Raw genomic sequence first — 13606 nt, forward strand, 5'->3', positions numbered from 1 at the left:
ATACAGTTTGAGTTTTCTTCAGAATCACTGCTGAAAGATCTAATTGGTACTTACATATATCCATATCTCGCACAAGACTTTTAGTTCCAATATGGCGAAGTTAAAGTTAACACTAAGTATGCATATTTTACTGTATTATAAACATGTCGAGATCGATGGGTTCTGCTGGAGTGGGAGTAACCATTAAACATAGTTGTAGTTTTGTGTATGAACTAGACGAAATTTACATTTATATATCAAAATTTAGATACTACATAACAAAAATATGTGGGTGTTTTATTTATTTTTAAGGCCCACGATTCTTTGTGAGCCCTTTGAAGTAATGATTTCAAATTCAGATCTAACTTGTTTCCAGAATATGTTTACTGTAATCACTTAAAATAATCCACTGAACAAGTAAGAATTTATAGTCGGGTATGGTCTGTGATTATGTTACAAATTTTGATTATTTTTTTAATAACAAAGTATTTAATTTAATTTTTACCTTAATTCAGAAATATTTTAATAATTTGTTGACAAAAAAAGAATTTTCCAAAAAGAGGGGTTATATGGGGGCGGGGGGTTAATATGGTCCTATACTTATAAATTTTGGTAAAGGGATTTACGTCTACATCAGTTATTTATGCAGAATATCATCGTGATATTAGTGTATAAAGTTGAATTTTGACCATCAAGCCATTTTCTGAAGGGAACTTTGTATGGGAGATAGTGTCAAATGAGGCCCGATTATTACGAAAATCAGCAGTATCATTAAAACTTATATAAAACTAAGTTATTTATGCAGGATATCATCGTGATATTAGTGTTTAAAGGTGAATTTTGATGGGGGATAGGGTCAAATGAGGCCCGATCATTGCGAAAATAAGCATTATCATTAAGACTTATATAAAATTAAGTTTTGTCGATTTTTATAGTGATACAAGTATATTTAACATATTTATGCGCTTAAAAGCCCTATTTGGGGAGTACGGTTGTATGGGGGCTATACAAATTGTGCCAAATTTCAGAAAATTATCTTGAAAATTGCGACCAGTAGAGTGCGCACAAGGTCTACATGGACACACAGACGGACAGAGAGACAGACAGACGGACATATATAAATCAACTCAAAAATTAATTCTGAGACGATTGGTATTTGGTACAGGGATTTACGTCTATATCAGTTATTTTTGCAAAATATAATCGTGATATTAGTGTTTAAAGGTGAATTTTGACCTTCAAGCCATTTTCTGAAGGGGACTTTGTATGGGGGATAGTGTCAAATGAGGCCCGATTATTACGAAAATCAGCAGTATCATTAAAACTTATATAAAACTAAGTTATTTATGCAGGATATCATCGTGATATTAGTGTTTAAAGGTGAATTTTGACCATAAAGTCATTTTCTGAAGAGGTCTGTGTATGGGGGATAGGGTCAAATGAGGCCCGATCATTGCGAAAATAAGCATTATCATTAAGACTTATATAAAATTAAGTTTTGTCGATTTTTATAGTGATACAAGTATATTTAACATATTTATGCGCTTAAAAGCCCTATTTGGGGAGTACGGTTGTATGGGGGCTATACAAATTGTGCCAAATTTCAGAAAATTATCTTGAAAATTGCGACCAGTAGAGTGCGCACAAGGTCTACATGGACACACAGACGGACAGAGAGACAGACAGACGGACATATATAAATCAACTCAAAAAGTAATTCTGAGACGATTGGTATTTGGTACAGGGATTTACGTCTATATCAGTTATTTTTGCAAAATATAATCGTGATATTAGTGTTTAAAGGTGAATTTTGACCTTCAAGCCATTTTCTGAAGGGGACTTTGTATGGGGGATAGTGTCAAATGAGGCCCGATTATTACGAAAATCAGCAGTATCATTAAAACTTATATAAAACTAAGTTATTTATGCAGAATATCATCGTAATATTAGTGTTTAAAGGTGAATTTTGACCATAAAGTCATTTTCTGAAGAGGTCTGTGTATGGGGGATAGGGTCAAATGGGGCCCGATCATTGCTAAAATAAGCATTATCATTAAGACTTATATAAAATTAAGTTTTGTCAACTTTTAAAGTGATACAAATACATTTAACACATTTATGTGCTTAAAAGCCCTATTAGGGGGCTATGGTAGTATGGGGGCTATACAAATTGTGCCAAATTTCATAAAATTATCTTGAAAATTGCGACCAGTAGAGTGCGCACAAGGTCTACATGGACACACAGACGGACAGAGAGACAGACAGACGGGCATATATAAATCAACTCAAAAAGTAATTCTGAGACGATTGGTATAATTTAAGCTGCGTGTAGGACCAATATTTTTGGGTATTACAAACATCAGCACAAATGCATAAAACCCTACCCACTATAGTAATGTAGGGTATAATTACAAATGCAATAAATTATTTATCAGTTATTACTAATGACTAATTAATTTACTAACTTAATATACGACTAATTCCCTGAACTGCAGGGTACTTTTTACAATTCAATTTATACTCCCATTCATACTTGTTCGTTGTACATTGTTGTAAAAACTGAAATGTAAAAGTATTTGCCTGGTAGCTAAACCTTTTTAAATGTACTTTATTTTTGTATTATTTCAGTATTATATTTATTTTTTTTTATTAAAGCAAATGTATAGTATTTTTTTCTGCGTACATTAACCTCTATTTTGTTGTGGTTGTATAAAACATTTTACTTAATGTGTTTTTATTTTTGCATTTGTTTTTTTTTGTTTTGTTGAAAAAATCATTTGCTCGTGCAAATAAACAAGCCTGAAAGTAAACAAAAGCAACAACCAACAACAAAGAAAAAAAACTTAAATACAATATAAGTAAGTGACTAAGTGAATGACTGAGTGAGTGAGTGAGCGAGTGACTGAAGATGATGACTCTGGCGTTGATCTTGATGATGATGATGAAGGCAGCAACGCTGACAAAATGTCATATTTGACATTGTTGCAGTGTTGTTTTACGGAGGCAAGGCTGGTTGCACTTCTTTTTTTGGCATTTCTCTGCTATAGTAAAATAATTTGCAATGCCTTGTTGCTTGTTTTACTGCTGCTGTTGCTTCTTAAGGTCAATAAAATCAAGAAATTAGTTTAAGGAGAAATTTTGTTGTTGCTTTAATTTGTTGTCGTTTATTATTATTATTTTTTTTTTAATTTGAGGACCAGTTTAAGTTGTTTAATTTTGCGTTTTTTTTTTTTTTTTGTTTTGGCCAAATGTGAATATTAATGTGAAAGTCTTTGTTTAAACAATAACTGGTTTTTTGTATTTTGCTGTTCGTTTTTGTTTAGTTTTTTTTGTCATAATGTTTTTGTAGCATTTTGCGCCTTTTATTAATTAGCAGTGATCAATGAAAAAAAAAAGAAAAATAAATTTATGCTGAACATAATTTGAATAAAGTAAAATATTAGCAGGTTTTACCAACTGTCATTAGTTAACTAGAAGATGTGGGCGTTTATTGTAAATCAAAGTTTATTAGGGTGATTTTTTTTTAAACTTTTTTGAATTTCGGCAAAAGTACGTTGGATTGTAAAAGATTCCAAGGTTGGAAAAATAAGTCCAAATATTGATACAATATTTTTCATGATAAAATCATAATTGCAATTCATAAATGGAAACTCTAGGTTCAGTTCTCATGTTATACACTTCTGCTTCATATATAGGATCCCTCAATGCTTTTAATGATGGATTCTATCCCCTTTCTAACACCATTTTTTTCATCGACCAGCACTCAGGAAGTGAGCCCTATTCCTGTAGTGCATTATTTTGGAACTAAGGAAATAGGCTGTTTGATAGAATATATGCGTAGTCGAAAGTGCCGAGAAGTCTATTCCAGATACGGACGGTAAGGCTGCAGAATGAATTTTCCCTAAAATGTGCTGTGCAATTCCACAAAAGGGTGTGTTCTTGATGAAAGACGTGTTTTCGCCAAAATATGTGGGTATCGGAAACAAGTTCCCTAATATCACAGGAACACATTCCATAATAATATTAATAGAATAGTGAATTACACCCCACATTTCGACGATACTCACCAATGAGTACTTTAGCTCTCTCCTTTACGGACTTTGAAGATCCGGCACATATATGAGAGTTGTATTAAATTTTCGATCGTATATATAGGTGATGTAGATACTGAGGAGATTGGATGGATTAACCTATTGTAAAAAACGGAGACTCTTTAAAAATATCCAACGGATATCGCACTGTATTCTCATGCCCAGAACATCAAGAGTTTCTGATTCCGTAATATTTACACAACTCATAGATATAGATGGAACAACATCAATTGCCCTGCGTTTGTGGTTGAAGAAGTAAGATTGAGTCTTTGAAATCATATTCAGAGATTTTAATTAAGTCTTGGTTTAGCGATTGATCCATATTATGCTTCGTTGTCCCAATCTTCAAAAGAAGAATGGCAGATATTGCTGTCATCGGCGAAAGTGTAAATAGCGATGGCAGTTTGATAAAGAGGAACGTTTTTGAAAATAAAATAAAAACAGAGTAGGGGAAAGCGAGGAAGATGTTGATTCGGCAACAGCACCTAGAAACACATTTGGTAGTCCGAAATAACCAGCCAATAGATCGGGATCCCATTGTACGTGAGATAATCTGACAAATGACCATAGATCAGAATCCTTCTGTAGGTCGAGATACTGTGGCAAATGATGTAGGAATTTTCAAAGTCAAACGAGCACAATAATTTTCCCAACAAGTTGAGTGAACGTCCTGTTGAGATGGCAACATCACCGATAACTTCAGTGTAGTAAAAAGCACACTAAATCAGTACTAGTCTGGGAATTGCAATAATACCAAAATGGTGAGTTCACAAAGGGGAACAACACGTATAGTAGTGCAATACCTGAGAAAGCTCAAAAGAAACCAAAAGAATTTATTACCAACACCAAAGGCAATTTGATTTGATAGAAGTGCATCATGCCACACTCAAACGCCTTGGAAATATTATACTGCCGGTCGCTGTGTAAATTGTTGGACTTGATGGAAACTTGGACAAGATGGAAACTTTTCATCACGTTGGACGGTAATTATTAGGGCTTGGACGGTAATTATCAGGATTGTTGTTAGTTTCTCCCTTTTTAGATATCCGAATAGTTTAATATCAGTGCCCACGGATGCCCTCTGCAGGCAACTGGCCATCCGTATGCCGAGGATGAATTTGATCATCACCAGTTTATAGTCCCGGTAGACTAGAGGTATTGGTAGCACCTCTAGTCTACCGGAAATTGCAATAACATCAAGATGGAGATTTCACCAAGGCATGCCGTAATTTGGGCTCAGAATCCGTTATGGGATTGAGTCTTAAAGAATAGTCCAGGATGTGCTGGATCGTATTTAAAGAATGTCTTTTCCTGGCATTTGTAATTTCCCCAATTTTAGTAAAATAACTTCTTAGCTTACATTTCTAAACTCTTGGGTGCAAATTATGGCTCCGCTAAATTTTCTAAATTCCCATTTAAATGCCCCATAGTGTGCCTGAATAAAGAAGTATTTGATAAAGTATTTGAAATTTCATGATCAAGTCATCGTTAACATTTTATTGTCGTTTTTTTTTTTAATTTATTTATTTTTGTAATAAATAATTGTGTCTGTGCAATAACTTTTTTTTAATCAGTTTTTATTTTATTTGTTTGTTTGTTTTTGTTAACTTTCCTTTAATACTTGTTTATTTACATTTTACTACATATGTATAAAAATTGCACTAAATTTATGTAAATTATATGCAAACACATACATATTTGTAAATTTCATTGTCTGAGTATGTGCAGTTTGTGTGTATGTGTATGTGTTCAGTAGACAATGACAAAAAGGTGTTAAATTTTATTCATTTGTATTTTTACAAATTCATACTTGAAAGTCTCGTATCTCTTGTATTCACTTAACTGGAATAAATTTAACTATTATTGCGGTTTGCTGTTTACTCTATATAGTATTATTGTGCCCTACGTCATTATATAATGCGTCTATTCTAATATTGGTAACGCTTAGCAAGCACAACCCCATGTAATATACTTTAAGAGTTTATCCAAATAGATCATCCAGATCGGTTCTTGTTTGGACATATCTTCTTTGCAAAAGTCATCTTTCAGAAAGATCCTTCTTTTAAAATTTACTTTATATCAGAGTAGGGTATCATAAAATCGGTTTAGTCCAAAACTTACTTTTTTTGTTGGCGTTTGATAAGGTTTTTGTTGAATGCAAATTATATTTTTTTCTTCTCAGTTTATTTTATATTTTATTTGCTTTGTTTATCTGTTTTTTTCTTAGAAGTTTTATTTTTAGACTTTTTTGTTAAAGTATTTCATTTATTTCACATTAAACTGGTTTTAGCTGAGAACTCATTATATGTAAGTGGTAATATGTATGGAGGTTTAGGCCTTTTTTTCATTTAATTGTTTTTATATAAATTAAAAAATATTTAATCCAAAAAGAAAGATAATGTCATACTTTATTGCATGCCATCAAGTGCTATAATGTCTATGAGCATAGTGACATTAGCTCCATGGGCCTCGCTTCGATGAGGGTTTATTTGAATGACTTCAATCATGGTCATCCATCCAACTAGCCTTCTAGCACTTTGGTAATCATCCCCTCACTCTTGGAATTTGACAACTCCCGCTATTGATGCAGCGGACAATTTTGTTGGTGCTTCGTGTCTCAATTGAAGGGATAACAGTAAATTTTGAAAAAGTCAGATACACTGTCTTTTGTTAAGTTGGTGATAACCTCCTCGCTTTTAGGATTTGACTCCTCCATGTTGCCTTTAAACGCTAAAGATACTGTGGACACCGTCAAAGGTATTTTGTTGTGCTTGTTGGCTTTAAAGACGAAATAAGTTTTACCTTTCTTTGTTCATGGCAAGACTAAACTTGGAGTTCTGACGGATACCTACCTACAGGGACAGTGTCATCAGGTCCCTCTTTCCTGTGAAAGACAGCCTAATTCTCCATGAACAGTTCAGCATATTTGCCTACCATGAATTTCCCCATTCTTTTATGTAGTCAATGGAGTTTGAGAGTATCGGAAGATCACTCTTCTTGAATAGTTCCTTCTCAGCGCAGGCCCAGACTTTTTGGAATAAGTAGAGTCCTTGATCTTGTAGCAACCTGGCAGATAGAACTGATTATGTAGGGTGTTGTAGTCGCTTAGGAATTGGAGGCTTTGTACAGACAATAAGGCTGTCTTAACCATTTGATTCATCACGGCAATGTCCACCTTTTTCGATTCATCGTTCTTTGCCCCCAGGTTTTGTCGATTGAACTGTTCCGTATCCATAGCCAATATAAAAGCCTTTTTTTTAGTTTTGATGCCGAGTTGAAGTCAAAGTAATCTCAAGGATGTTACCTTTGCTGGTCCGATACAAAACCATCAAATACTCCACTGAAATCTCTTCATTTTGGCCTTCAATAAGAGATAGTATTCTCGTCGTTGGAGTTTCGAACTTAACTGGGAAATATCCGATGAATATTTCAGCCTTTGGGACTTATTCCGCAGAGAGAACTTTTAGTTCGGCAATTTTTCCATGGTTTAAGGCTTGGAAAGTGTTCCCTAAACAATTTCACCGACTCTTTGCCTTTTAAATTGTTGATGATCCATCCGGGATGAAACGTGCAACCAGAGACTTGTGGTTTCATTGAATTCGTTTTGAGCTCTACACTTTTAACTAGAACTTGTCGTCGGACCACATTTCATTTGGGAGTCCGGGTGGAATGATCTCTAGCCTGATAATGTAGGAAGGCTGCTGTAATTTAGTTGCTATGCCGACTTTACTTTCGGATACTGAGATGCCAGTTGCAGTAGGACCTGTATGTTGATTTAGAAGGATTAGGCTTTTCCAGTGTGGATCTATCGGATCTGCATTGCTCTGATGCTGATGTCATTCTCAATATAAAGCTTGAAGCGTTTACGCGTAACTCCACCAAGTTTAGGCCTTGGGTCTTTACTGAGTGCCTGGATTGTGGCTGTTGGAGCACCGGACGTTGATGCTTGCGTATTAGGCGCAGACGCCTGTAATGCATTCTCTTTATCCGTTGTAAAGTTATGTAGTTTTGATAGAGTTAGTTCATAAATCGAACGCCAAAGCTTCGTCCATGTTTATCGGAGTAGTTGTTCCTGATGACCCATGATCGATGGTTTTTAGGTCCATGGGGTTCTTTTATGGTTTTTGGTTTTTAATATTGTTCACAGGATCCATAGAATATGATTTTTATTAATGGCGAAGGGTAAATAACATCATATAGCAGAGCACCTTACTATAGATAAGCAACAAATACAAACGGACTATGGTCCAGAGGTCACCGTTAAAAGACACTCTGTCGAAAAGCCACGGTACAGATGTCAACTGAGATTGCGGTAGAGGTATCTCTCTGCTTTCCTAAGTGTGCAGAGATACCTCTATCTTACTGCGCTGATCTCTAGCATTTTGCTTCAGCTTACCAGCATCGTATCTCGGAGATTGTCCCAGTATCTGGCGGCTCTATTTTTGAGTCACCCTTACGTTCGATTTTGATTTGAGCGACGTGCTCACTTTTACTATATCGTGATTGGCTTTGTCTACCCTTTTCGCTGGATGCTGGCTTGAGACACCTTTGAGTGGAGTATAGCTTGTCTTCGACAATATATTAGAAAAAAGAAAGTTATTTTTCTTCTTAGGTTTATTCTCTCCTTGGGAGATCTTTGCTTCTGATATTGAGAGAAAATCCTATATATCCTTCTGAGTTTTCTGGTAGCCGGTTCTGGGTTGCATATAGCTGGGTTAAGTTATCACTCACCTTCTTCAACATTTGCACTACTACATGTCTTTTGGCATATGCTATGATCAGAATCCTCGCCTATATTTTAAGGTGCTCTAAGCAACCCTGCGATTAAATCTTTCTCTTTCCCCTCTATGCTATGCACTTGTCGTTTTGCCTGTTCCGAAGGTAGTAGTCTTTTGCTCACGATCGCGGAATGATGACGACACATGAATCGCGAGTATATCACCTCTTACTGCCGGTAATGGCTAAATTAGGGTCTGCGCCGAAACTTGTAATATTTTTGATTGTTCTTTCCATGATTATTCTTTCCCTCCATATATTTCCAATCATGAATTTAACAATTCTAACGGTCACAGTTTTGCTCCATATAAGTTCTAAAATATATTAAATTTGTGTAATTTTATGATATTTTTGACCCACATTAATAAAAATTTTAAATAACATAATTGCCAGTAGATTTTATCTTTACTCAAGGTCTATTCAATTCCTATTTTTTTTTAAGACCGTCAAAGGTTTACACGTGTTAAGAATTTGTGTTAGTTGGAAATTAACGGACTTCCTGGTAATTTTTTTTGTTGCTATTAAAAGTGCCATTACTATAAAGCCGTCAATGAATTTGTACTAATAAATAATTATACATTTTTATTAACATTTTAATTGTTTTAATTTTATTTTTTGCTTGAAAGTCATTAAATATATAAACACATATAAATTGTGTAAAATTATTAACATTTTTTTATAGCTGTATATTTAATGTTTATAATTTATTAATGTTTGATTTTGTTTCTATTTTCAGGTGAGTTATAATTTAAACGGAAGTATAATTATTGTAAGTATGAAGAAAATATTAATTGAATTGATGCAAGAAAGAATATTGTCATCAAAATTCAATTTTGAAAGCTTATTTGTAACTAATAATGAACTAAGCTATTATTTTGACGCATTTACAATGTTGCATTTTACCAATATTTATGCAAAATATCAAACATAAAAATCTGACAGTTTAAAGTGTATAATGTCAAAAATGTCAATAATATACATTAAGGGCAAGATTAAAATAAACGTAATCGCATTTGGTTAGTCTGTTTCTAAGTCAAATTTATTTTAGACAAAAAAGTATTGCCACACACTAAAACCTAATTGCCAAGATAAGAACCAATAATAATAATACATTTATGTAAGAAGTAAATTTATCAAAAATAGTCATATAAGCATGAAAAAGACCATAACAACATTTGGAACACTTATCGATTATACACGCGTGTGTGTGTTTTTTTAAGGTGTCTGGTTAATAAAGTTCTTCTAATGCATTTATCGTTTGTTATTAAAGTTGTTTTCTATTTATTTCTTTAGCGAATAATATATAAATTTTTGTGTCGGCTATAAAATTTATTTTTTTGTTTTTCTTAAATTGATGACGACTGTCAACAAAATACATTATTTTTATTTATGTCATTTTTTTCATTTGGTTTAATATCATCTCACTTTAACTAGTAATGAAACGCATAAATTTGAAACTTCAAATATTGGATTATTTATTTACTTATTTGTTGTTTGTTTTTTTTCAATAAAAAATAAAAATCTAAAACTGCAGATAAAAATTCCCTCTTAAAAACACGTACATTTATGTCTGCTACCGTTTGTGGTGTGAATTTTAAACAAAAATTGTCACATTATTTTGAAATTTATTAAAATAGAGTATTTTGTTTATTTTTTTTAAATAAAATTTAAATGTCTTAAAAAGTGTAATAAAATTGTTTAATTGTCCAATTGCCGGTATATTTTTTGAAAAAAATTCCATACAATTGCAGAATGTTTAAATAAAAGATTAATAGTATAGCATGACTATACATCAGTCTATATTATAGACTAGATATTAATCTATAGTCTCTAATCTTTACTATAGATCAATCTATAGTCTTCAATTAGATCAGTTATAGTCTTGACTATGAATCAATCTATAGTCTTGACTATGGATCGGTCTATGGTTTAACTATAGATCAGTCTATAGTCCTCAACTATAGATAAGTACATAGTCTTTACTACAAATCAATCTATAGTCTTGACTGCAGATCAGTCTATAGTCAAGACTTAGATCCGTCTATAGTCAAGACTAAAGCTCAATCTATAATCAAGATTATTGATCAATCTACAGCGAGGACTATATATCAGTCTACTGTCAAGACTATAGATCAGTCTATAGTCAAGACTATAGATCGGTCTTTAGTCAAGACTATAGATCAATCTATAGTCAAGACTGTAGATAAGTCTATAGTTGAGGCCAAAGATCAGTCTATAGTTAAGACTAAAGATTTGTCTATAGTCAAGGCTATAGATATGTCTATAGACTAATCTATAGAGTCTATAGTCAAGACTATAGATCAGTCAAGACTATAGATCAGCCTATAGTCAAGACTATAATCAGTCTATAGTCAATACTATAGATCAGTCTATAGTCAAGACTATAGATCAGTCTATAGTCAAGACTATAAATCAATCTATAGTTAATAGATCAATCAAGACTATACACAAGTCTATAGTTAGGACTGTAGATCAGTCTATAGTCAAGGCTATAGATTAGTCTATTGTCAAGACTATAGATTAGCTTAATGTCAAGACAATAGATTAGTCTATAGACAAGGCTATAGATCAGTAGCCATGACTATAGATCAGTCTATAGTCAAGACTATAGATCAATCTATAGTCAAGACTATAGATCTGTCTACAGTCCAGGCTATAGATTAGTCTATAGTCAAGACTATAGATTAGTTTAATATCAAGACTATAGATCAGTCTTTAGTCATGACTACAGATCAGTCTTTAGTCAAGACCATAGATTAGTCTATAGTCAAGACTATAGATCAGTCTATAGTCAAGACTATAGATCAGTCTACAGTCAAGACTATAGATCAGTCTATAGCCAAGACTGTAGATCAGTTTATACTCAAGATTATAGGTCAGTCTATGGTCTATAGTTAAGACTATAGATCAGTCTATAGTTAAGACTATAGATCAGTCTATAGTTAAGACTATAGATCAGTCTATAGATCAGTCTATAGGCAAGACTATAGATCAGTCTACAGTCAAGACTATAGATCAAGAGCAAGACAATAGATCAGTTTATAGCCAATAGTTAAGACTGTAGATCAGTCTATAGTTAAGACTATGGATCAGTCTATAGTTAAGACTATAGCTCAGCCTATAGTTTAGACTATAGATCAATCTATAGTCAAAAATAGATCAATCTATAGTCAAGAGTATAGGTCAGTCTATAGTCTGTAGTTAATACTATAGATCAGTCTATAGTCAAGACTATAGATCATTTTATAGTCAAGACTATAGATCAGTCTATAGTCAAGACAGTATAGATCAGTCTGTAGTTAAGACTATAGATCGTCTGTAGTCAAGACTATAGATCAATCTATAGTCAAGACTATAGATCAGTCTGTAGTCAAGACTGTAGATCAGTCTGTAGTCAAGACTTGTTGATCAGTCTATAGTTAAACTACAGATCAGTCTATAGTCAAGACTATAAATCAGTCTATAGTCAAGACTATAAACTGTCTATACTCAAGACTATAAATCAGTCTATAGTCAAAACTATAGATCAATCTATAGTCAAGACTGTAGATCAATCTATAGTCAAGACTGTAGATCAGTCTGTAGTCAAGTCTATAAATCAGTCTGTAGTCAATACTATAGGTCAGTCTATAGCCGGATTATTGATCAGTTTTGAATCTTCTCTTTTACACTAGTCTAATAAAAATGGAACATTTTTATAATATTTTTTTGATTTAATTTCTTTAATGTATCCACAATTTATAAATATTTCACAATAATTTTTATTTTTAAATTGAAAACAAAAAAAAAAAAAAAAATAATAATTGCAGAGATCAATGTATTGAAAATATTTTCCATCTTTGTTTTAATTTGCATATACATTTGTTCCAAATAAATTTACGTCAAATCGAAAATTGTACAGAAATGCGCCAAAAAATATAAACATTTTTGAATATTTAACTAAAAAATTCTATACTAAAATGAAAACAAAAAACATTTACCATTTCAATAACAACCATTTGTATAAATTATATTTTTGGCAACAACATTTACTTCCTTTTTCAAGTGGAATATAATATATATAGCATTTTCATTTTAATTCAAATTAAAATGACAGTGAACTTGTAGATTAGATGGAAATAAGGGGCTGGAAAGAGGATTTTTTGGTACCTTTTGTATATGTATAGAAACTTAATGAAATCATTTAAAGTTAATTTTCGTCTTAATATATTTTAATGCATGTAATTGCCTCCGATATGTTTGTTTTCATGTATTATTTTAATAATACTTAAGTATTACATGTATGTAACTTATAATGTTGTTAAACAAACAAAATAACCCTGAAATTATACAATAACCGCATTAAATCAAACAATAACAAAAGTTCACAATCGTATTTTAAGATTTTTCCCAGTGGCACAATAATAAAAATCATGAAATATTTTTGTTTTACTAGAAAATAAAAAAAAAAACAATGAAACAGAAAAATAATAATAATTAACACAACATCAAACTGAATACATGAATGAATTACAATTCACGATTTTATATTCCGATACATTTTTGTCATATAGAGAAAAGAGTGCGTGCTACAAATTAAAACGTGAAAAAAATTTACAAAAATATGTGGATAAATATTCATTTATAAATAACACTGTGTTACAAGAAATGGAAAAGTTTGTTTTTGAACAGCATTGGCAAAGGGGTTGTTGATTTTAGTAGATTTTTTAGCATCTTATTATTGATCGTTCTTAAAGTTT

General features: G+C 32.3%; 1 long non-coding RNA gene across 2 annotated transcripts in view; it reads left to right on the forward strand.

Annotated features, from left to right (window-relative positions):
- Positions 1-9683, forward strand: part of LOC119603039 — a 153768-nt gene extending 144085 nt beyond the window's left edge. For both annotated transcript variants that reach the window (XR_005231387.1, XR_005231389.1), the window contains exon 4: positions 9583-9683. This is a non-coding gene — a long non-coding RNA (uncharacterized LOC119603039). The remainder of the gene's footprint in view (positions 1-9582) is intronic.
- The last annotated feature ends 3923 nt before the right edge of the window (positions 9684-13606 follow it).

This window comes from Lucilia sericata, unplaced genomic scaffold (assembly GCF_015586225.1).
Source record: "Lucilia sericata isolate MDLA Ls3-8-SP2 unplaced genomic scaffold, ASM1558622v1 Contig000271F_arrow, whole genome shotgun sequence".
NCBI lineage: Eukaryota > Metazoa > Arthropoda > Insecta > Diptera > Calliphoridae > Lucilia > Lucilia sericata.